Source organism: Phyllobates terribilis, unplaced genomic scaffold (genome assembly GCF_046119375.1).
Source record: "Phyllobates terribilis strain yellow unplaced genomic scaffold, ASM4611937v1 Scaffold_5__5_contigs__length_657084704, whole genome shotgun sequence".
NCBI classification, from domain to species: domain Eukaryota; kingdom Metazoa; phylum Chordata; class Amphibia; order Anura; family Dendrobatidae; genus Phyllobates; species Phyllobates terribilis.
The window spans coordinates 305,084,523-305,106,791 of NW_027362765.1; positions in this window are offsets into that span (position 1 = coordinate 305,084,523).

Sequence of the window (22,269 nt, forward strand, 5' to 3'; positions counted from 1 at the left end):
TTTTATACTTCAGGAGAATTCCGAGTACAATTGAAGAGATCGGAAGCATTTTTAAACGTCAGCAGATTTCCGAGAACAATGGAAGAGTTCCGAAGCATTTTGAAACTTCATCGGAAATTCTGAGAACAATGGAAGTGTTCCGAAGCATTTTTAAATGTCAGCAGAATTCTGAGAACAATTGAAGAGTACGGAAGCATTTTCAAACGTCAGCAGAATTCCGTGAACAATGGAAGAGTATCTAAGCATTTTTAAACTTCAGCGGAATTCCTAGAACAATGGAAGAGTTCCGAAGCATTTTAAAATGTCAGCGGATGTCCGAGAACAATGGAAGAGTTCCAAAGCATTTATAAACGTCAGCAAAATTCCGAAAACAATGGAAAAGTTCCGAAGCATTTTTAAACGTCAGCGGAATTCTGAGAAAAATGGAAGAGTACCGTAGCATTTTTAAACTTCAGCAGAATTCCGGGAACAATGTAAGAGTAAAGAAGAATTTTTAAACTTCAGCAGAATTCCGAGAAAAATGGAAGAGATCGGAAGCATTTTTAAAGGTCAGCAGAATTCCGAGGACAATGGAAGAGTTCTGAAGCATTTTTAAACTTCAGCGGAATTCCGAGAACAATGTAAGAGTTCCGAAGAATTTTTAAACATCACCGGAATTACGAGTACACTCGAAGAGTTCCGAAGCATTTTTAAACATCAGCGGAATTCCGAGAACAATCTCAAAGTACCGAAGCATTTTTAAACATCAGCGGAATTCTGAGAACAATGGAGGAGTTCCAAAGCATTTTTAAATGTCAGCGGAATTCTGAGATAAATGAAAGAGTTCCGAAGCATTTTTAAACGGCACCGGAATTCCTTGAGCATTGAAAGAGTTCCGAAGCATCTTTAAACTTCAGCGGTATTCCGAGAACAATGGAAGAGTTCCGTAGCATTTTTAACTTCAGCAGAATTCCGGGAACAATGTAAGAGTTCCGAAGCATTTTAAAACTTCAGCAGAATTCCGAGAACATTGGAAGAGATCGGAAGCATTTTTAAATATCAGCAGTATTCCGAGAACAATGGAAGAGTTCCGAAAGCATTTTTAAACTTCAGCGGAATTCCGAGAACAATGGAAGAGTTCCGAAGCATTTTTAAACTTCAGCGGAATTCCGAGAACAATGGAAGAGTTCCAGAGCATTTTTAAACTTCAGCGGAAATGCTAGAACAATGGAAGAGTTCTGAAGCATTTTTAAACTTCAGCGGAATTCCGAGAACAATGGAAGAGGTCCAAAGCATTTTTAAACGTCAGCGGAATTACGAGAACAATGGAAGAGTTTCGAAGCATGTTTACTCGTCAGCAGAATTCCGAGAACAAGGGAAGAGTTCCGAAGAATTTTTAAACATCAGTGGAATTCCAAGAACAATGGAAGAGTTCCGAAGCATTTTTGAACGTCAGCAGAATTCCTTGATCAATGAAAGAGTTCCGAAGCATTTTGAAACTTCAGCAGAATTCCGGGAACAATGTAAGAGTAAAGAAGCATTTTTAAACTTCAGCGGAATTCAGAGAACAATAGAAGAGTTCCAAAGCATTTTTAAACTTCAGCAGAAATCCTAGAACAATGGAAGAGTTCTGAAGCATTTTTGAACGTCAGCGGAATTCCTTGAGCAATGAAAGAGTTACGAAGCATTTTTAAACTTCAGCGGAATTCCGAGAACAATGGAAGAGTTCCGAAGTATTTTTAAACTTCATCGGAAATCCGAGAACAATGGAAGAGTTCCGAAGCATTTTTAATCTTCAGCGGAATTCCGAGAACAATGTAAGAGTTCCCAAGCAATTTTAAACATCAGCAGAATTACGAGAACAATGGAAGAGTTCCGAAGCATTTTTAAACGTCAGCGGAATTCCGAGAACAATGGAAAAGTACCGAAGCATTTTTAAACGTCAGCCGTATTCTGAGAAAAATGGAAGAGTTCCAAATCATTTTTAAATGTCAGCGGAATTCCGAGAACAATGAAAGAGTTCCGAAGCATTATTAAATTTCAGCAGAATTACGAGAGCAATGGAATAGTTCCGAAGTATTTTTAAACGTCAGCGGAATTCCTTGAAAAATGAAAGAGTTCCGAAGCATTTTTAAATGTCAGTGGAATTAAGAGAACAATGGAAGAGTTCCAAAGCATTTTTAAACTTCATCGGAAACCCTAGAACAATGGAAGAGTTCCGAAGCATTTTTAAACTTCAGCGGAATTCCGAGAACAATGTAAGAGTTCCGAAGCATTTTTAAATGTCAGCGGAATTCCGAGAACAATGAAAGAGTTCCGAAGCATTATTAAACTTCAGCAGAATGGAATAGTTCCGAAGTATTTTTAAACGTCAGCGGAATTCCTTGAACAATGAAAGAGTTCCAAAGCATTTATAAACTTCAGCAGAATTCCGAGAACAATGGAAAAGTTCCGAAGCATTTTTAAACGTCAGCGGAATTCTGAGAAAAATGGAAGAGTTCCGAAGCATTTTTAAACATCAGCGGAATTCCTTGAGCAATGAAAGAGTTCCGAAGCATTTTTAAACTTCAGCGGAATTCCGGGAACAATGGAAGAGTACCGTAGCATTTTTAAACTTCACCAGAATTCCGGGAACAATGTAACAGTACCGAAGCATTTTTAAACTTCAGCAGAATTCCGAGAAAAATGGAAGAGATCGTAAGCATTTTTAAAGGTCAGCAGAATTCCGAGAACAATGGAAGAGTTCTGAAGCATTTTTAAACTTCAGCGGAATTCCGAGAACAATGGAAGAGAACCGAAGCATTTTTACTCGTCAGCGGAATTCTGAGAACAATGGAAGAGTTCCGAAGAATTTTTAAACATCAGTGGAATTCCAAGAACAATGGAAGAGTTCCGAAGCATTTTTGAACGTCAGCGGAATTCCTTGAGAAATGAAAGAGTTCCAAAGCATTTTTAAACTTCAGCGGAATTCCGGGAACAATGGAAGAGTACCGCAGCATTTTTAAACTTCACCAGAATTCCGGGAACAATGTAACAGTACCGAAGCATTTTTAAACTTCAGCAGAATTCCGAGAAAAATGGAAGAGATCGTAAGCATTTTTAAAGGTCAGCAGAATTCCGAGAACAATGGAAGAGTTCTGAAGCATTTTTAAACTTCAGCGGAATTCCGAGAACAATAGAAGAGAACCGAAGCATTTTTACTCGTCAGCGGAATTCCGAGAACAATGGAAGAGTTCCGAAGAATTTTTAAACATCAGTGGAATTCCAAGAACAATGGAAGAGTTCCGAAGCATTTTTGAACGTCAGCGGAATTCCTTGAGAAATGAAAGAGTTCCGAAGCATTTTTAAACTTCAGCGGAATTCCGGGAGCAATGGAAGAGTTCGGAAGCATTTTTATACTTCAGGAGAATTCCGAGTACAATTGAAGAGATCGGAAGCATTTTTAAACGTCAGCAGAATTCCGAGAACAATGGAAGAGTACCGAAGCATTTTGAAACTTCATCGGAAATTCTGAGAACAATGAAGTGTTCCGAAGCATTTTTAAATGTCAGCAGAATTCCGAGAACAATGGAAGAGTACCGAAGCATTTTCAAACGTCAGCAGAATTCCGAGAACAATGGAAGAGTATCTAAGCATTTTTAAACTTCAGCGGAATTCCTAGAACAATGGAAGAGTTCCGAAGCATTTTTAAACTTCAGTGGAATTCCGAGAACAATGGAAGAGTTCCGAAGCATTTTTAAACATCAGCACAATTCCGAGAACAATGCAAGAGTTCCGAAGCATTTTAAAATGTCAGCGGATGTCCGAGAACAATGGAAGAGTTCCAAAGCATTTTTAAACGTCAGCAAAATTCCGAGAACAATGGAAAAGTTCCGAAGCATTTTTAAACATCAGCGGAATTCCTTGAGCAATGAAAGAGTTCCGAAGCATTTTTAAACTTCAGCGGAATTCCGGGAACAATGGAAGAGAACAGTAGCATTTTTAAACTTCAGCAGAATTCCGGGAACAATGTAAGAGTACCGAAGCATTTTTAAACTTCAGCAGAATTCCGAGAAAAATGGAAGAGATCGGAAGCATTTTTAAAGGTCAGCAGAATTCCGAGAACAATGGAAGAGTTCTGAAGCATTTTTAAACTTCAGCGGAATTCCGAGAACAATGTAAGAGTTCCGATGCATTTTTAAACTTCAGCGGAATTCAGAGAACAATAGAAGAGTTCCAAAGCATTTTTAAACTTAAGCAGAAATCCTAGAACAATGGAAGAGTTCTGAATCATTTTTACTCATCAGCGGAATTCCGAGAACAATGGAAGAGTTCCGAAGCATTTTTAAACATCAGCGGAATTACAAGAACAATGGAAGAGTTTCGAAGCATTTTTGAACGTCAGCGGAATTCCTTGAGCAATGAAAGAGTTACGAAGCATTTTTAAACTTCAGCGGAATTCCGAGAACAATGTAAGAGTTCCGATGCATTTTTAAACTTCAGCGGAATTCAGAGAACAATAGAAGAGTTCCAAAGCATTTTTAAACTTAAGCAGAAATCCTAGAACAATGGAAGAGTTCTGAATCATTTTTACTCATCAGCGGAATTCCGAGAACAATGGAAGAGTTCCGAAGCATTTTTAAACATCAGCGGAATTCCAAGAACAATGGAAGAGTTTCGAAGCATTTTTGAACGTCAGCGGAATTCCTTGAGCAATGAAAGAGTTACGAAGCATTTTTAAACTACAGCGGAATTCCGAGATCAATGGATGAGTTCCGAAGTATTTTTAAACTTCATCGGAAATCCGAGAACAATGGAAGAGTTCCGAAGCATTTTTAATCTTCAGCGGAATTCCGAGAACAATGTAAGAGTTCCCAAGCAATTTTAAACATCAGCAGAATTACGAGAACAATGGAAGAGTTCCGAAGCATTTTTAAACATCAGCGGAATTCCGAGAACAATGGAAAAGTACCGAAGCATTTTTAAACGTCAGCCGAATTCTGAGAAAAATGGAAGAGTTCCGAAGCATTTTTAAATGTCAGCGGAATTCCGAGAACAATGAAAGTGTTCCGAAGCATTATTAAATTTCAGCAGAATTCCGAGAGCAATGGAATAGTTCCGAAGTATTTTTAAACGTCAGCGGAATTCCTTGAAGAATGAAAGAGTTCCGAAGCATTTTTAAACGTCAGCGGAATTCCTTGAGCAATGCAAGAGTTCCGAAGCATTTATAAACTTCAGCAGAATTTCGAGAACAATGGAAGAGTTCCAAAGCATTTTTAAACTTCATCGGAAACCCTAGAACAATGGAAGAGTTCCGAAGCATTTTTAAACTTCAGTGGAATTCCGAGAACAATGTAAGAGTTCCGAAGCATTTTTAAATGTCAGCGGAATTCCGGGAACAATGGAAAAGTACCGAAGCATTTTTAAACGTCAGCGCAATAATGAGAAAAATGGAAGCGTTCCGAAGCATTTTTAAACGTCATCAGTATTCCGAGAACAATGAAAGAGTTCCGAAGCATTATTAAACTTCAGCAGAATGGAATAGTTCCAAAGTATTTTTAAACGTCAGCGGAATTCGTTGAACAATGAAAGAGTTCCGAAGCATTTTTAAACTTCAGTGGAATTCCGGGAACAATGGAAGAGTACCGTAGCATTTTTAAACTTCAGCAGAATTCCGGGAACAATGTAAGAGTACCGAAGCATTTTTAAACTTCAGCAGAATTCCGAGAAAAATGGAAGAGATCGTAAGCATTTTTAAAGGTCAGCGGAATTCCGAGTACAATGTAAGAGTTCCGAAGCATTTTTAAACTTCAGCGGAATTCCGAGAACAATGGAAGAGTTCCAAAGCATTTTTAAACTTCAGCAGAAATCCTAGAACAATGGAAGAGTTCCGAAGCATTTTTGAACGTCAGCGGAATTCCTTGAGCAATGAAAGAGTTACGAAGCATTTTTAAACTTCAGCGGAATTCAGAGAACAATGGAAGAGTTCCGAAGTATTTTTAAACTTCAGCAGAATTCCGAGAACAATGGAAGAGATCGGAAGCATTTTTTAACGTCAACAGAATTCCGAGAACAATGGAAGAGTTCCGAAGCATTTTTAAACTTCAGCAGAATTGCGAGAACAATAGAAGAGTTCCGAAGCATTTTTAAACTTCAGCGGAATTCCGGGAGCAATGGAAGAGTTCGGAAGCATTTTTATACTTCAGGAGAATTCCGAGTACAATTGAAGAGATCGGAAGCATTTTTAAACGTCAGCAGAATTCCGAGAAGAATGGAAGAGTTCCGAAGCATTTTGAAACTTCATCGGAAATTCTGAAAACAATGGAAGTGTTCCGAAGCATTTTTAAATGTCAGCAGAATTCCGAGAACAATGGAAGAGTACCGAAGCATTTTCAAACATCAGCAGAATTCCGAGAACAATGGAAGAGTATCTAAGCATTTTTAAACTTCAGCGGAATTCCTAGAACAATGGAAGAGTTCCGAAGCATTTTTAAACTTCAGTGGAATTCCGAGAACAATGGAAGAGTTCCGAAGCATTTTTAAACATCAGCACAATTCCGAGAACAATGGAAGAGTTCCGAAGCATTTTAAAATGTCAGCGGATGTCCGAGAACAATGGAAGAGTTCCAAAGCATTTTTAAACGTTAGCAAAATTCCGAGAACAATGGAAAAGTTGCGAAGCATTTTTAAACGTCAGCGGAATTCTGAGAAAAATGGAAGAGTACCGTAGCATTTTTAAACTTCAGCAGAATTCCGGGAACAATGTAAGAGTAAAGAAGCATTTTTAAACTTCAGCGGAATTCAGAGAACAATAGAAGAGTTCCAAAGCATTTTTAAACTTCAGCAGAAATCCTAGAACAATGGAAGAGTTCTGAAGCATTTTTGAACGTCAGCGGAATTCCTTGAGCAATGAAAGAGTTACGAAGCATTTTTAAACTTCAGCGGAATTCCGAGAACAATGGAAGAGTTCCGAAGTATTTTTAAACTTCATCGGAAATCCGAGAACAATGGAAGAGTTCCGAAGCATTTTTAATTTTCAGCGGAATTCCGAGAACAATGTAAGAGTTCCCAAGCAATTTTAAACATCAGCAGAATTACGAGAACAATGGAAGAGTTCCGAAGCATTTTTAAATTTCAGCAGAATTCCGAGAGCAATGGAATAGTTCCGAAGTATTTTTAAACGTCAGCGGAATTCCTTGAAAAATGAAAGAGTTCCGAAGCATTTTTAAATGTCAGCGGAATTAAGAGAACAATGGAAGAGTTCCAAAGCATTTTTAAACTTCATCGGAAACCCTAGAACAATGGAAGAGTTCCGAAGCATTTTTAAACTTCAGCGGAATTCCGAGAACAATGGAAGAGTTCCGAAGCATTTTTAAACATCAGCGGAATTCCAAGAACAATGGAAGAGTTTCGAAGCATTTTTGAACGTCAGCGGAATTCCTTGAGCAATGAAAGAGTTACGAAGCATTTTTAAACTACAGCGGAATTCCGAGATCAATGGATGAGTTCCGAAGTATTTTTAAACTTCATCGGAAATCCGAGAACAATGGAAGAGTTCCGAAGCATTTTTAATCTTCAGCGGAATTCCGAGAACAATGTAAGAGTTCCCAAGCAATTTTAAACATCAGCAGAATTACGAGAACAATGGAAGAGTTCCGAAGCATTTTTAAACATCAGCGGAATTCCGAGAACAATGGAAAAGTACCGAAGCATTTTTAAACGTCAGCCGAATTCTGAGAAAAATGGAAGAGTTCCGAAGCATTTTTAAATGTCAGCGGAATTCCGAGAACAATGAAAGTGTTCCGAAGCATTATTAAATTTCAGCAGAATTCCGAGAGCAATGGAATAGTTCCGAAGTATTTTTAAACGTCAGCGGAATTCCTTGAAAAATGAAAGAGTTCCGAAGCATTTTTAAACGTCAGCGGAATTCCTTGAGCAATGCAAGAGTTCCGAAGCATTTATAAACTTCAGCAGAATTTCGAGAACAATGGAAGAGTTCCAAAGCATTTTTAAACTTCAGTGGAATTCCGAGAACAATGTAAGAGTTCCGAAGCATTTTTAAATGTCAGCGGAATTCCGGGAACAATGGAAAAGTACCGAAGCATTTTTAAACGTCAGCGCAATAATGAGAAAAATGGAAGCGTTCCGAAGCATTTTTAAACGTCATCAGTATTCCGAGAACAATGAAAGAGTTCCGAAGCATTATTAAACTTCAGCAGAATGGAATAGTTCCAAAGTATTTTTAAACGTCAGCGGAATTCGTTGAACAATGAAAGAGTTCCGAAGCATTTTTAAACTTCAGTGGAATTCCGGGAACAATGGAAGAGTACCGTAGCATTTTTAAACTTCAGCAGAATTCCGGGAACAATGTAAGAGTACCGAAGCATTTTTAAACTTCAGCAGAATTCCGAGAAAAATGGAAGAGATCGTAAGCATTTTTAAAGGTCAGCGGAATTCCGAGTACAATGTAAGAGTTCCGAAGCATTTTTAAACTTCAGCGGAATTCCGAGAACAATGGAAGAGTTCCAAAGCATTTTTAAACTTCAGCAGAAATCCTAGAACAATGGAAGAGTACCGAAGCATTTTTGAACGTCAGCGGAATTCCTTGAGCAATGAAAGAGTTACGAAGCATTTTTAAACTTCAGCGGAATTCAGAGAACAATGGAAGAGTTCCGAAGTATTTTTAAACTTCAGCAGAATTCCGAGAACAATGGAAGAGATCGGAAGCATTTTTTAACGTCAACAGAATTCCGAGAACAATGGAAGAGTTCCGAAGCATTTTTAAACTTCAGCAGAATTGCGAGAACAATAGAAGAGTTCCGAAGCATTTTTAAACTTCAGCGGAATTCCGGGAGCAATGGAAGAGTTCGGAAGCATTTTTATACTTCAGGAGAATTCCGAGTACAATTGAAGAGATCGGAAGCATTTTTAAACGTCAGCAGAATTCCGAGAAGAATGGAAGAGTTCCGAAGCATTTTGAAACTTCATCGGAAATTCTGAAAACAATGGAAGTGTTCCGAAGCATTTTTAAATGTCAGCAGAATTCCGAGAACAATGGAAGAGTACCGAAGCATTTTCAAACATCAGCAGAATTCCGAGAACAATGGAAGAGTATCTAAGCATTTTTAAACTTCAGCGGAATTCCTAGAACAATGGAAGAGTTCCGAAGCATTTTTAAACTTCAGTGGAATTCCGAGAACAATGGAAGAGTTCCGAAGCATTTTTAAACATCAGCACAATTCCGAGAACAATGGAAGAGTTCCGAAGCATTTTAAAATGTCAGCGGATGTCCGAGAACAATGGAAGAGTTCCAAAGCATTTTTAAACGTTAGCAAAATTCCGAGAACAATGGAAAAGTTGCGAAGCATTTTTAAACGTCAGCGGAATTCTGAGAAAAATGGAAGAGTACCGTAGCATTTTTAAACTTCAGCAGAATTCCGGGAACAATGTAAGAGTAAAGAAGCATTTTTAAACTTCAGCGGAATTCAGAGAACAATAGAAGAGTTCCAAAGCATTTTTAAACTTCAGCAGAAATCCTAGAACAATGGAAGAGTTCTGAAGCATTTTTGAACGTCAGCGGAATTCCGAGAACAATGGAAGAGTTCCAAAGCATTTTTAAACGTCAGCGGAATTACGAGAACAATGGAAGAGTTTCGATGAATGTTTACTCGTCAGCAGAATTCCGAGAACAAGGGAAGAGTTCCGAAGAATTTTTAAACATCAGTGGAATTCCAAGAACAATGGAAGAGTTCCAAAGCATTTTTGAACGTCAGCAGAATTCCTTGAGCAATGAAAAAGTTCCGAAGCATTTTTAAACTTCAGCGGAATTCCGGGAGCAATGGAAGAGTTCGGAAGCATTTTTATACTTCAGGAGAATTCCGAGTACAATTGAAGAGATCGGAAGCATTTTTAAACGTCAGCAGATTTCCGAGAACAATGGAAGAGTTCCGAAGCATTTTGAAACTTCATCGGAAATTCTGAGAACAATGGAAGTGTTCCGAAGCATTTTTAAATGTCAGCAGAATTCCGAGAACAATGGAAGAGTATCTAAGCATTTTTAAACTTCAGCGGAATTCCTAGAACAATGGAAGAGTTCCGAAGCATTTTTAAACTTCAGTGGAATTCCGAGAACAATGGAAGAGATCCGAAGCATTTTTAAACATCAGCACAATTCCGAGAACAATGGAAGAGTTCCGAAGCATTTTAAAATGTCAGCGGATGTCCGAGAACAATGGAAGAGTTCCAAAGCATTTATAAACGTCAGCAAAATTCCGAAAACAATGGAAAAGTTCCGAAGCATTTTTAAACGTCAGCGGAATTCTGAGAAAAATGGAAGAGTACCGTAGCATTTTTAAACTTCAGCAGAATTCCGGGAACAATGTAAGAGTAAAGAAGAATTTTTAAACTTCAGCAGAATTCCGAGAAAAATGGAAGAGATCGGAAGCATTTTTAAAGGTCAGCAGAATTCCGAGGACAATGGAAGAGTTCTGAAGCATTTTTAAACTTCATCAGAAATCCTAGAACAATGGAAGAGTTCCGAAGCATTTTTAAATGTCAGCGGAATTACGAGAACAATGGAAGAGTTCCGAAGCATTTTTAAACGTCAGCGGAATTCCGAGAACAATGGAAGGGTTCCGAAGCATTTTTAAACATCAGCGGAATTCCGAGAACAATGTAAGAGTTCTGAAGCACTTTTAAACTTCAGCGGAATTCCAAGAATAATGTAAGAGTTCTGAAGCATTTTTAAACTTCAGCGGAATTCCGAGAACAATGTAAGAGTTCCGAAGCATTTTTAAACGTCACCGGAATTCCTTGAGCAATGAAAGAGTTCCGAAGTATCTTTAAACTTCAGTGGAATTCCGAGAACAATGGAAGAGTTCCAAAGCATTTTTAAACGTCAGTGGAATTCCGAGAAAAATGGAAGAGTTCCGAATCATTTTTAAATGTCAGCGCAATTCCATAAACAATGGAAGAGTTCCGAAGAATTTTTAATTTCAGCAGAATTCCAAGAACAATGGAAGAGTTCCGAAGCATTTTGAAATGTCAGCTGAATTCCGAGAAAAATGGAGGATATCAGAAGCATTTTTTAACGTCAACAGAATTCCGAGAACAATGGAAGAGTTCCAAAGCATTTTTAAACATCAGCGTAATTCCGAGAACAATCTAAGAGTTCCGAAGCATTTTTAATCTTCAGCGGAATTCCAAGAACAATGGAAGAGTACTGAAGCATTTTTTAACTTCAGAGGAAATCCTAGAACAATGGAAGAGTTCAGAAACATTTTTAAACTTCAGTGGAATTCTGAGAAAAATGGAAGAGTTATGTAGCATTTTTAAACGTCAGCGGAATTACGAGAACAATGGAAGAGTTCTGAAGCATTTTTAAACTTCAGCGGAATTCCGAGAACAATGGAAGAGTTCAGAAGCATTTTTAAACTTCAGCGGAATTCCGAGAACAATGGAAGAGTTCCAAAGCATTTTTAAACTTCAGCAGAAATCCTAGAACAATGGAAGAGTTCTGAAGCATTTTTAAACTTCAGCGGAATTCCGAGAACAATGGAAGAGTTCAGAAGCATTTTTAAACGTCAGCGGAATTAAGAGAACAAAGGAAGAGTTCCGAATCATTTTTACTCATCAGCGGAATTCCGAGAACAATGGAAGAGTTCCGAAGCATTTTTATTCTTCATCGGAAATCCTAGAACAATGGAAGAGTTCCGAAGCATTTTTAAACTTCAGCGGAATTCCGAGAACAATGTAAGAGTTCTGAAGAATTTTTAAACATCACCGGAATTACGAGTACACTTGAAGAGTTCCGTAGCATTTTTAAACATCAGCGGAATTCCGAGAACAATCGAAAAGTACCGAAGCATTTTTAAACGTCAGCAGAATTCCGAGAACAATGGAAGAGATCCGAAGCAATTTTAAATGTCAGCGGAATTCTGAGATAAATGGAAGAGTTCCGAAGCATTTTTAAACGTCACCGGAATTCCTTGAGCAATGAAAGAGTTACGAAGTATCTTTAAACTTCAGCGGAATTCCGAGAACAATGGAAGAGTTCCAAAGCATTTTTAAACGTCAGTGGAATTCCGAGAACAATGGAAGAGTTTCGAATCATTTTTAAATGTCAGCGCAATTCCATAAACAATGGAAGAGTTCCGAAGAATTTTTAAACTTCAGCAGAATTCCAAGAAAAATGGAAGAGTTCCGAAGCATTTTGAAATGTCAGCAGAATTCCGAGAACAAGGGAGGAGATCGGAAGCATTTTTTAACGTCAACAGAATTCCAAGAACAATGGAAGAGTTCCAAAGCATTTTTAAACATCAGCGGAATTCCAAGAACAATGGAAGAGTTCCGAAGCATTTTTAAATGTCAGCGGAATTCCGGGAACAATGGAAAAGTACCGAAGCATTTTTAAACGTCAGCGCAATAATGAGAAAAATGGAAGCGTTCCGAAGCATTTTTAAACGTCATCAGTATTCCGAGAACAATGAAAGAGTTCCGAAGCATTATTAAACTTCAGCAGAATGGAATAGTTCCAAAGTATTTTTAAACGTCAGCGGAATTCGTTGAACAATGAAAGAGTTCCGAAGCATTTTTAAACTTCAGTGGAATTCCGGGAACAATGGAAGAGTACCGTAGCATTTTTAAACTTCAGCAGAATTCCGGGAACAATGTAAGAGTACCGAAGCATTTTTAAACTTCAGCAGAATTCCGAGAAAAATGGAAGAGATCGTAAGCATTTTTAAAGGTCAGCGGAATTCCGAGTACAATGTAAGAGTTCCGAAGCATTTTTAAACTTCAGCGGAATTCCGAGAACAATGGAAGAGTTCCAAAGCATTTTTAAACTTCAGCAGAAATCCTAGAACAATGGAAGAGTTCCGAAGCATTTTTGAACGTCAGCGGAATTCCTTGAGCAATGAAAGAGTTACGAAGCATTTTTAAACTTCAGCGGAATTCAGAGAACAATGGAAGAGTTCCGAAGTATTTTTAAACTTCAGCAGAATTCCGAGAACAATGGAAGAGATCGGAAGCATTTTTTAACGTCAACAGAATTCCGAGAACAATGGAAGAGTTCCGAAGCATTTTTAAACTTCAGCAGAATTGCGAGAACAATAGAAGAGTTCCGAAGCATTTTTAAACTTCAGCGGAATTCCGGGAGCAATGGAAGAGTTCGGAAGCATTTTTATACTTCAGGAGAATTCCGAGTACAATTGAAGAGATCGGAAGCATTTTTAAACGTCAGCAGAATTCCGAGAAGAATGGAAGAGTTCCGAAGCATTTTGAAACTTCATCGGAAATTCTGAAAACAATGGAAGTGTTCCGAAGCATTTTTAAATGTCAGCAGAATTCCGAGAACAATGGAAGAGTACCGAAGCATTTTCAAACATCAGCAGAATTCCGAGAACAATGGAAGAGTATCTAAGCATTTTTAAACTTCAGCGGAATTCCTAGAACAATGGAAGAGTTCCGAAGCATTTTTAAACTTCAGTGGAATTCCGAGAACAATGGAAGAGTTCCGAAGCATTTTTAAACATCAGCACAATTCCGAGAACAATGGAAGAGTTCCGAAGCATTTTAAAATGTCAGCGGATGTCCGAGAACAATGGAAGAGTTCCAAAGCATTTTTAAACGTTAGCAAAATTCCGAGAACAATGGAAAAGTTGCGAAGCATTTTTAAACGTCAGCGGAATTCTGAGAAAAATGGAAGAGTACCGTAGCATTTTTAAACTTCAGCAGAATTCCGGGAACAATGTAAGAGTAAAGAAGCATTTTTAAACTTCAGCGGAATTCAGAGAACAATAGAAGAGTTCCAAAGCATTTTTAAACTTCAGCAGAAATCCTAGAACAATGGAAGAGTTCTGAAGCATTTTTGAACGTCAGCGGAATTCCTTGAGCAATGAAAGAGTTACGAAGCATTTTTAAACTTCAGCGGAATTCCGAGAACAATGGAAGAGTTCCGAAGTATTTTTAAACTTCATCGGAAATCCGAGAACAATGGAAGAGTTCCGAAGCATTTTTAATTTTCAGCGGAATTCCGAGAACAATGTAAGAGTTCCCAAGCAATTTTAAACATCAGCAGAATTACGAGAACAATGGAAGAGTTCCGAAGCATTTTTAAATTTCAGCAGAATTCCGAGAGCAATGGAATAGTTCCGAAGTATTTTTAAACGTCAGCGGAATTCCTTGAAAAATGAAAGAGTTCCGAAGCATTTTTAAATGTCAGCGGAATTAAGAGAACAATGGAAGAGTTCCAAAGCATTTTTAAACTTCATCGGAAACCCTAGAACAATGGAAGAGTTCCGAAGCATTTTTAAACTTCAGCGGAATTCCGAGAACAATGGAAGAGTTCCGAAGCATTTTTAAACATCAGCGGAATTCCAAGAACAATGGAAGAGTTTCGAAGCATTTTTGAACGTCAGCGGAATTCCTTGAGCAATGAAAGAGTTACGAAGCATTTTTAAACTACAGCGGAATTCCGAGATCAATGGATGAGTTCCGAAGTATTTTTAAACTTCATCGGAAATCCGAGAACAATGGAAGAGTTCCGAAGCATTTTTAATCTTCAGCGGAATTCCGAGAACAATGTAAGAGTTCCCAAGCAATTTTAAACATCAGCAGAATTACGAGAACAATGGAAGAGTTCCGAAGCATTTTTAAACATCAGCGGAATTCCGAGAACAATGGAAAAGTACCGAAGCATTTTTAAACGTCAGCCGAATTCTGAGAAAAATGGAAGAGTTCCGAAGCATTTTTAAATGTCAGCGGAATTCCGAGAACAATGAAAGTGTTCCGAAGCATTATTAAATTTCAGCAGAATTCCGAGAGCAATGGAATAGTTCCGAAGTATTTTTAAACGTCAGCGGAATTCCTTGAAAAATGAAAGAGTTCCGAAGCATTTTTAAACGTCAGCGGAATTCCTTGAGCAATGCAAGAGTTCCGAAGCATTTATAAACTTCAGCAGAATTTCGAGAACAATGGAAGAGTTCCAAAGCATTTTTAAACTTCAGTGGAATTCCGAGAACAATGTAAGAGTTCCGAAGCATTTTTAAATGTCAGCGGAATTCCGGGAACAATGGAAAAGTACCGAAGCATTTTTAAACGTCAGCGCAATAATGAGAAAAATGGAAGCGTTCCGAAGCATTTTTAAACGTCATCAGTATTCCGAGAACAATGAAAGAGTTCCGAAGCATTATTAAACTTCAGCAGAATGGAATAGTTCCAAAGTATTTTTAAACGTCAGCGGAATTCGTTGAACAATGAAAGAGTTCCGAAGCATTTTTAAACTTCAGTGGAATTCCGGGAACAATGGAAGAGTACCGTAGCATTTTTAAACTTCAGCAGAATTCCGGGAACAATGTAAGAGTACCGAAGCATTTTTAAACTTCAGCAGAATTCCGAGAAAAATGGAAGAGATCGTAAGCATTTTTAAAGGTCAGCGGAATTCCGAGTACAATGTAAGAGTTCCGAAGCATTTTTAAACTTCAGCGGAATTCCGAGAACAATGGAAGAGTTCCAAAGCATTTTTAAACTTCAGCAGAAATCCTAGAACAATGGAAGAGTACCGAAGCATTTTTGAACGTCAGCGGAATTCCTTGAGCAATGAAAGAGTTACGAAGCATTTTTAAACTTCAGCGGAATTCAGAGAACAATGGAAGAGTTCCGAAGTATTTTTAAACTTCAGCAGAATTCCGAGAACAATGGAAGAGATCGGAAGCATTTTTTAACGTCAACAGAATTCCGAGAACAATGGAAGAGTTCCGAAGCATTTTTAAACTTCAGCAGAATTGCGAGAACAATAGAAGAGTTCCGAAGCATTTTTAAACTTCAGCGGAATTCCGGGAGCAATGGAAGAGTTCGGAAGCATTTTTATACTTCAGGAGAATTCCGAGTACAATTGAAGAGATCGGAAGCATTTTTAAACGTCAGCAGAATTCCGAGAAGAATGGAAGAGTTCCGAAGCATTTTGAAACTTCATCGGAAATTCTGAAAACAATGGAAGTGTTCCGAAGCATTTTTAAATGTCAGCAGAATTCCGAGAACAATGGAAGAGTACCGAAGCATTTTCAAACATCAGCAGAATTCCGAGAACAATGGAAGAGTATCTAAGCATTTTTAAACTTCAGCGGAATTCCTAGAACAATGGAAGAGTTCCGAAGCATTTTTAAACTTCAGTGGAATTCCGAGAACAATGGAAGAGTTCCGAAGCATTTTTAAACATCAGCACAATTCCGAGAACAATGGAAGAGTTCCGAAGCATTTTAAAATGTCAGCGGATGTCCGAGAACAATGGAAGAGTTCCAAAGCATTTTTAAACGTTAGCAAAATTCCGAGAACAATGGAAAAGTTGCGAAGCATTTTTAAACGTCAGCGGAATTCTGAGAAAAATGGAAGAGTACCGTAGCATTTTTAAACTTCAGCAGAATTCCGGGAACAATGTAAGAGTAAAGAAGCATTTTTAAACTTCAGCGGAATTCAGAGAACAATAGAAGAGTTCCAAAGCATTTTTAAACTTCAGCAGAAATCCTAGAACAATGGAAGAGTTCTGAAGCATTTTTGAACGTCAACGGAATTCCGAGAACAATGGAAGAGTTCCAAAGCATTTTTAAACGTCAGCGGAATTACGAGAACAATGGAAGAGTTTCGATGAATGTTTACTCGTCAGCAGAATTCCGAGAACAAGGGAAGAGTTCCGAAGAATTTTTAAACATCAGTGGAATTCCAAGAACAATGGAAGAGTTCCAAAGCATTTTTGAACGTCAGCAGAATTCCTTGAGCAATGAAAAAGTTCCGAAGCATTTTTAAACTTCAGCGGAATTCCGGGAGCAATGGAAGAGTTCGGAAGCATTTTTATACTTCAGGAGAATTCCGAGTACAATTGAAGAGATCGGAAGCATTTTTAAACGTCAGCAGATTTCCGAGAACAATGGAAGAGTTCCGAAGCATTTTGAAACTTCATCGGAAATTCTGAGAACAATGGAAGTGTTCCGAAGCATTTTTAAATGTCAGCAGAATTCCGAGAACAATGGAAGAGTATCTAAGCATTTTTAAACTTCAGCGGAATTCCTAGAACAATGGAAGAGTTCCGAAGCATTTTTAAACTTCAGTGGAATTCCGAGAACAATGGAAGAGATCCGAAGCATTTTTAAACATCAGCACAATTCCGAGAACAATGGAAGAGTTCCGAAGCATTTTAAAATGTCAGCGGATGTCCGAGAACAATGGAAGAGTTCCAAAGCATTTATAAACGTCAGCAAAATTCCGAAAACAATGGAAAAGTTCCGAAGCATTTTTAAACGTCAGCGGAATTCTGAGAAAAATGGAAGAGTACCGTAGCATTTTTAAACTTCAGCAGAATTCCGGGAACAATGTAAGAGTAAAGAAGAATTTTTAAACTTCAGCAGAATTCCGAGAAAAATGGAAGAGATCGGAAGCATTTTTAAAGGTCAGCAGAATTCCGAGGACAATGGAAGAGTTCTGAAGCATTTTTAAACTTCATCAGAAATCCTAGAACAATGGAAGAGTTCCGAAGCATTTTTAAATGTCAGCGGAATTACGAGAACAATGGAAGAGTTCCGAAGCATTTTTAAACGTCAGCGGAATTCCGAGAACAATGGAAGGGTTCCGAAGCATTTTTAAACATCAGCGGAATTCCGAGAACAATGTAAGAGTTCTGAAGCACTTTTAAACTTCAGCGGAATTCCAAGAATAATGTAAGAGTTCTGAAGCATTTTTAAACTTCAGCGGAATTCCGAGAACAATGTAAGAGTTCCGAAGCATTTTTAAACGTCACCGGAATTCCTTGAGCAATGAAAGAGTTCCGAAGTATCTTTAAACTTCAGTGGAATTCCGAGAACAATGGAAGAGTTCCAAAGCATTTTTAAACGTCAGTGGAATTCCGAGAAAAATGGAAGAGTTCCGAATCATTTTTAAATGTCAGCGCAATTCCATAAACAATGGAAGAGTTCCGAAGAATTTTTAATTTCAGGAGAATTCCAAGAACAATGGAAGAGTTCCGAAGCATTTTGAAATGTCAGCTGAATTCCGAGAAAAATGGAGGATATCAGAAGCATTTTTTAACGTCAACAGAATTCCGAGAACAATGGAAGAGTTCCAAAGCATTTTTAAACATCAGCGTAATTCCGAGAACAATCTAAGAGTTCCGAAGCATTTTTAATCTTCAGCGGAATTCCAAGAACAATGGAAGAGTACTGAAGCATTTTTTAACTTCAGAGGAAATCCTAGAACAATGGAAGAGTTCAGAAACATTTTTAAACTTCAGTGGAATTCTGAGAAAAATGGAAGAGTTATGTAGCATTTTTAAACGTCAGCGGAATTACGAGAACAATGGAAGAGTTCTGAAGCATTTTTAAACTTCAGCGGAATTCCGAGAACAATGGAAGAGTTCAGAAGCATTTTTAAACTTCAGCGGAATTCCGAGAACAATGGAAGAGTTCCAAAGCATTTTTAAACTTCAGCAGAAATCCTAGAACAATGGAAGAGTTCTGAAGCATTTTTAAACTTCAGCGGAATTCCGAGAACAATGGAAGAGTTCAGAAGCATTTTTAAACGTCAGCGGAATTAAGAGAACAAAGGAAGAGTTCCGAATCATTTTTACTCATCAGCGGAATTCCGAGAACAATGGAAGAGTTCCGAAGCATTTTTATTCTTCATCGGAAATCCTAGAACAATGGAAGAGTTCCGAAGCATTTTTAAACTTCAGCGGAATTCCGAGAACAATGTAAGAGTTCTGAAGAATTTTTAAACATCACCGGAATTACGAGTACACTTGAAGAGTTCCGTAGCATTTTTAAACATCAGCGGAATTCCGAGAACAATCGAAAAGTACCGAAGCATTTTTAAACGTCAGCAGAATTCCGAGAACAATGGAAGAGATCCGAAGCAATTTTAAATGTCAGCGGAATTCTGAGATAAATGGAAGAGTTCCGAAGCATTTTTAAACGTCACCGGAATTCCTTGAGCAATGAAAGAGTTACGAAGTATCTTTAAACTTCAGCGGAATTCCGAGAACAATGGAAGAGTTCCAAAGCATTTTTAAACGTCAGTGGAATTCCGAGAACAATGGAAGAGTTTCGAATCATTTTTAAATGTCAGCGCAATTCCATAAACAATGGAAGAGTTCCGAAGAATTTTTAAACTTCAGCAGAATTCCAAGAAAAATGGAAGAGTTCCGAAGCATTTTGAAATGTCAGCAGAATTCCGAGAACAAGGGAGGAGATCGGAAGCATTTTTTAACGTCAACAGAATTCCAAGAACAATGGAAGAGTTCCAAAGCATTTTTAAACATCAGCGGAATTCCGAGAACAATGTAAAAGTTCCGAAGCATTTTTAATCTTCAGCGGAATTCCAAGAACAATGGAAGAGTTCCGAAGCATTTTTAAATGTCAGCGGAATTCCGGGAACAATGGAAAAGTACCGAAGCATTTTTAAACGTCAGCGCAATAATGAGAAAAATGGAAGCGTTCCGAAGCATTTTTAAACGTCATCAGTATTCCGAGAACAATGAAAGAGTTCCGAAGCATTATTAAACTTCAGCAGAATGGAATAGTTCCAAAGTATTTTTAAACGTCAGCGGAATTCGTTGAACAATGAAAGAGTTCCGAAGCATTTTTAAACTTCAGTGGAATTCCGGGAACAATGGAAGAGTACCGTAGCATTTTTAAACTTCAGCAGAATTCCGGGAACAATGTAAGAGTACCGAAGCATTTTTAAACTTCAGCAGAATTCCGAGAAAAATGGAAGAGATCGTAAGCATTTTTAAAGGTCAGCGGAATTCCGAGTACAATGTAAGAGTTCCGAAGCATTTTTAAACTTCAGCGGAATTCCGAGAACAATGGAAGAGTTCCAAAGCATTTTTAAACTTCAGCAGAAATCCTAGAACAATGGAAGAGTTCCGAAGCATTTTTGAACGTCAGCGGAATTCCTTGAGCAATGAAAGAGTTACGAAGCATTTTTAAACTTCAGCGGAATTCAGAGAACAATGGAAGAGTTCCGAAGTATTTTTAAACTTCAGCAGAATTCCGAGAACAATGGAAGAGATCGGAAGCATTTTTTAACGTCAACAGAATTCCGAGAACAATGGAAGAGTTCCGAAGCATTTTTAAACTTCAGCAGAATTGCGAGAACAATAGAAGAGTTCCGAAGCATTTTTAAACTTCAGCGGAATTCCGGGAGCAATGGAAGAGTTCGGAAGCATTTTTATACTTCAGGAGAATTCCGAGTACAATTGAAGAGATCGGAAGCATTTTTAAACGTCAGCAGAATTCCGAGAAGAATGGAAGAGTTCCGAAGCATTTTGAAACTTCATCGGAAATTCTGAGAACAATGGAAGTGTTCCGAAGCATTTTTAAATGTCAGCAGAATTCCGAGAACAATGGAAGAGTACCGAAGCATTTTCAAACATCAGCAGAATTCCGAGAACAATGGAAGAGTATCTAAGCATTTTTAAACTTCAGCGGAATTCCTAGAACAATGGAAGAGTTCCGAAGCATTTTTAAACTTCAGTGGAATTCCGAGAACAATGGAAGAGTTCCGAAGCATTTTTAAACATCAGCACAATTCCGAGAACAATGGAAGAGTTCCGAAGCATTTTAAAATGTCAGCGGATGTCCGAGAACAATGGAAGAGTTCCAAAGCATTTTTAAACGTTAGCGGAATTCTGAGAAAAATGGAAGAGTACCGTAGCATTTTTAAACTTCAGCAGAATTCCGGGAACAATGTAAGAGTACCGAAGCATTTTTAAACTTCAGCAGAAATCCTAGAACAATGGAAGAGTTCTGAAGCATTTTTGAACGTCAGCGGAATTCCTTGAGCAATGAAAGAGTTACGAAGCATTTTTAAACTTCAGCGGAATTCCGAGAACAATGGAAGAGTTCCGAAGTATTTTTAAACTTCATCGGAAATCCGAGAACAATGGAAGAGTTCCGAAGCATTTTTAATTTTCAGCGGAATTCCGAGAACAATGTAAGAGTTCCCAAGCAATTTTAAACATCAGCAGAATTACGAGAACAATGGAAGAGTTCCGAAGCATTTTTAAATTTCAGCAGAATTCCGAGAGCAATGGAATAGTTCCGAAGTATTTTTAAACGTCAGCGGAATTCCTTGAAAAATGAAAGAGTTCCGAAGCATTTTTACATGTCAGCGGAATTAAGAGAACAATAGAAGAGTTCCAAAGCATTTTTAAACTTCATCGGAAACCCTAGAACAATGGAAGAGTTCCGAAGCATTTTTAAACTTCAGCGGAATTCCGAGAACAATGTAAGAGTTCCGAAGCATTTTTAAATGTCAGCGGAATTCCGGGAACAATGGAAAAGTACCGAAGCATTTTTAAACGTCAGCGCAATTCTGAGAAAAATGGAAGTGTTCCGAAGCATTTTTAAACGTCATCAGAATTCCGAGAACAATGAAAGAGTTCCGAAGCATTATTAAACTTCAGCAGAATGGAATAGTTCCGAAGTATTTTTAAACGTCAGCGGAATTCCTTGAACAATGAAAGAGTTCCAAAGCATTTTTAAACTTCAGTGGAATTCCGAGAAAAATGGAAGAGATCCGAAGCATTTTTAAACATCAGCACAATTCCGAGAACAATGGAAGAGTTCCGAAGCATTTTAAAATGTCAGCGGATGTCCGAGAACAATGGAAGAGTTCCAAAGCATTTATAAACGTCAGCAAAATTCCGAAAACAATGGAAAAGTTCCGAAGCATTTTTAAACGTCAGCGGAATTCTGAGAAAAATGGAAGAGTACCGTAGCATTTTTAAACTTCAGCAGAATTCCGGGAACAATGTAAGAGTAAAGATGAATTTTTAAACTTCAGCAGAATTCCGAGAAAAATGGAAGAGATCGGAAGCATTTTTAAAGGTCAGCAGAATTCCGAGGACAATGGAAGAGTTCTGAAGCATTTTTAAACTTCATCAGAAATCCTAGAACAATGGAAGAGTTCCGAAGCATTTTTAAACGTCAGCGGAATTACGAGAACAATGGAAGAGTTCTAAAGCACTTTTAAACTTCAGCGGAATTCCGATAACAATGTAAGAGTTCTGAAGCATTTTTAAACTTCAGCGGAATTCCGAGAACAATGGAAGAGTTCCGAAGCTTTTTTAAACTTCATCGGAATTCCTAGAACAATGGAAGAGTTACAAAGCATTTTTAAACTTCAACGGAATTCCGACAACAATGTAAGAGTTCCGAAGAATTCTTAAACATCACCGGAATTACGAGTACACTTGAAGAGTTCCGAAGTATCTTTAAACTTCAGCGGAATTCCGAGAACAATGGAAGAGTTCCGAAGCATTTT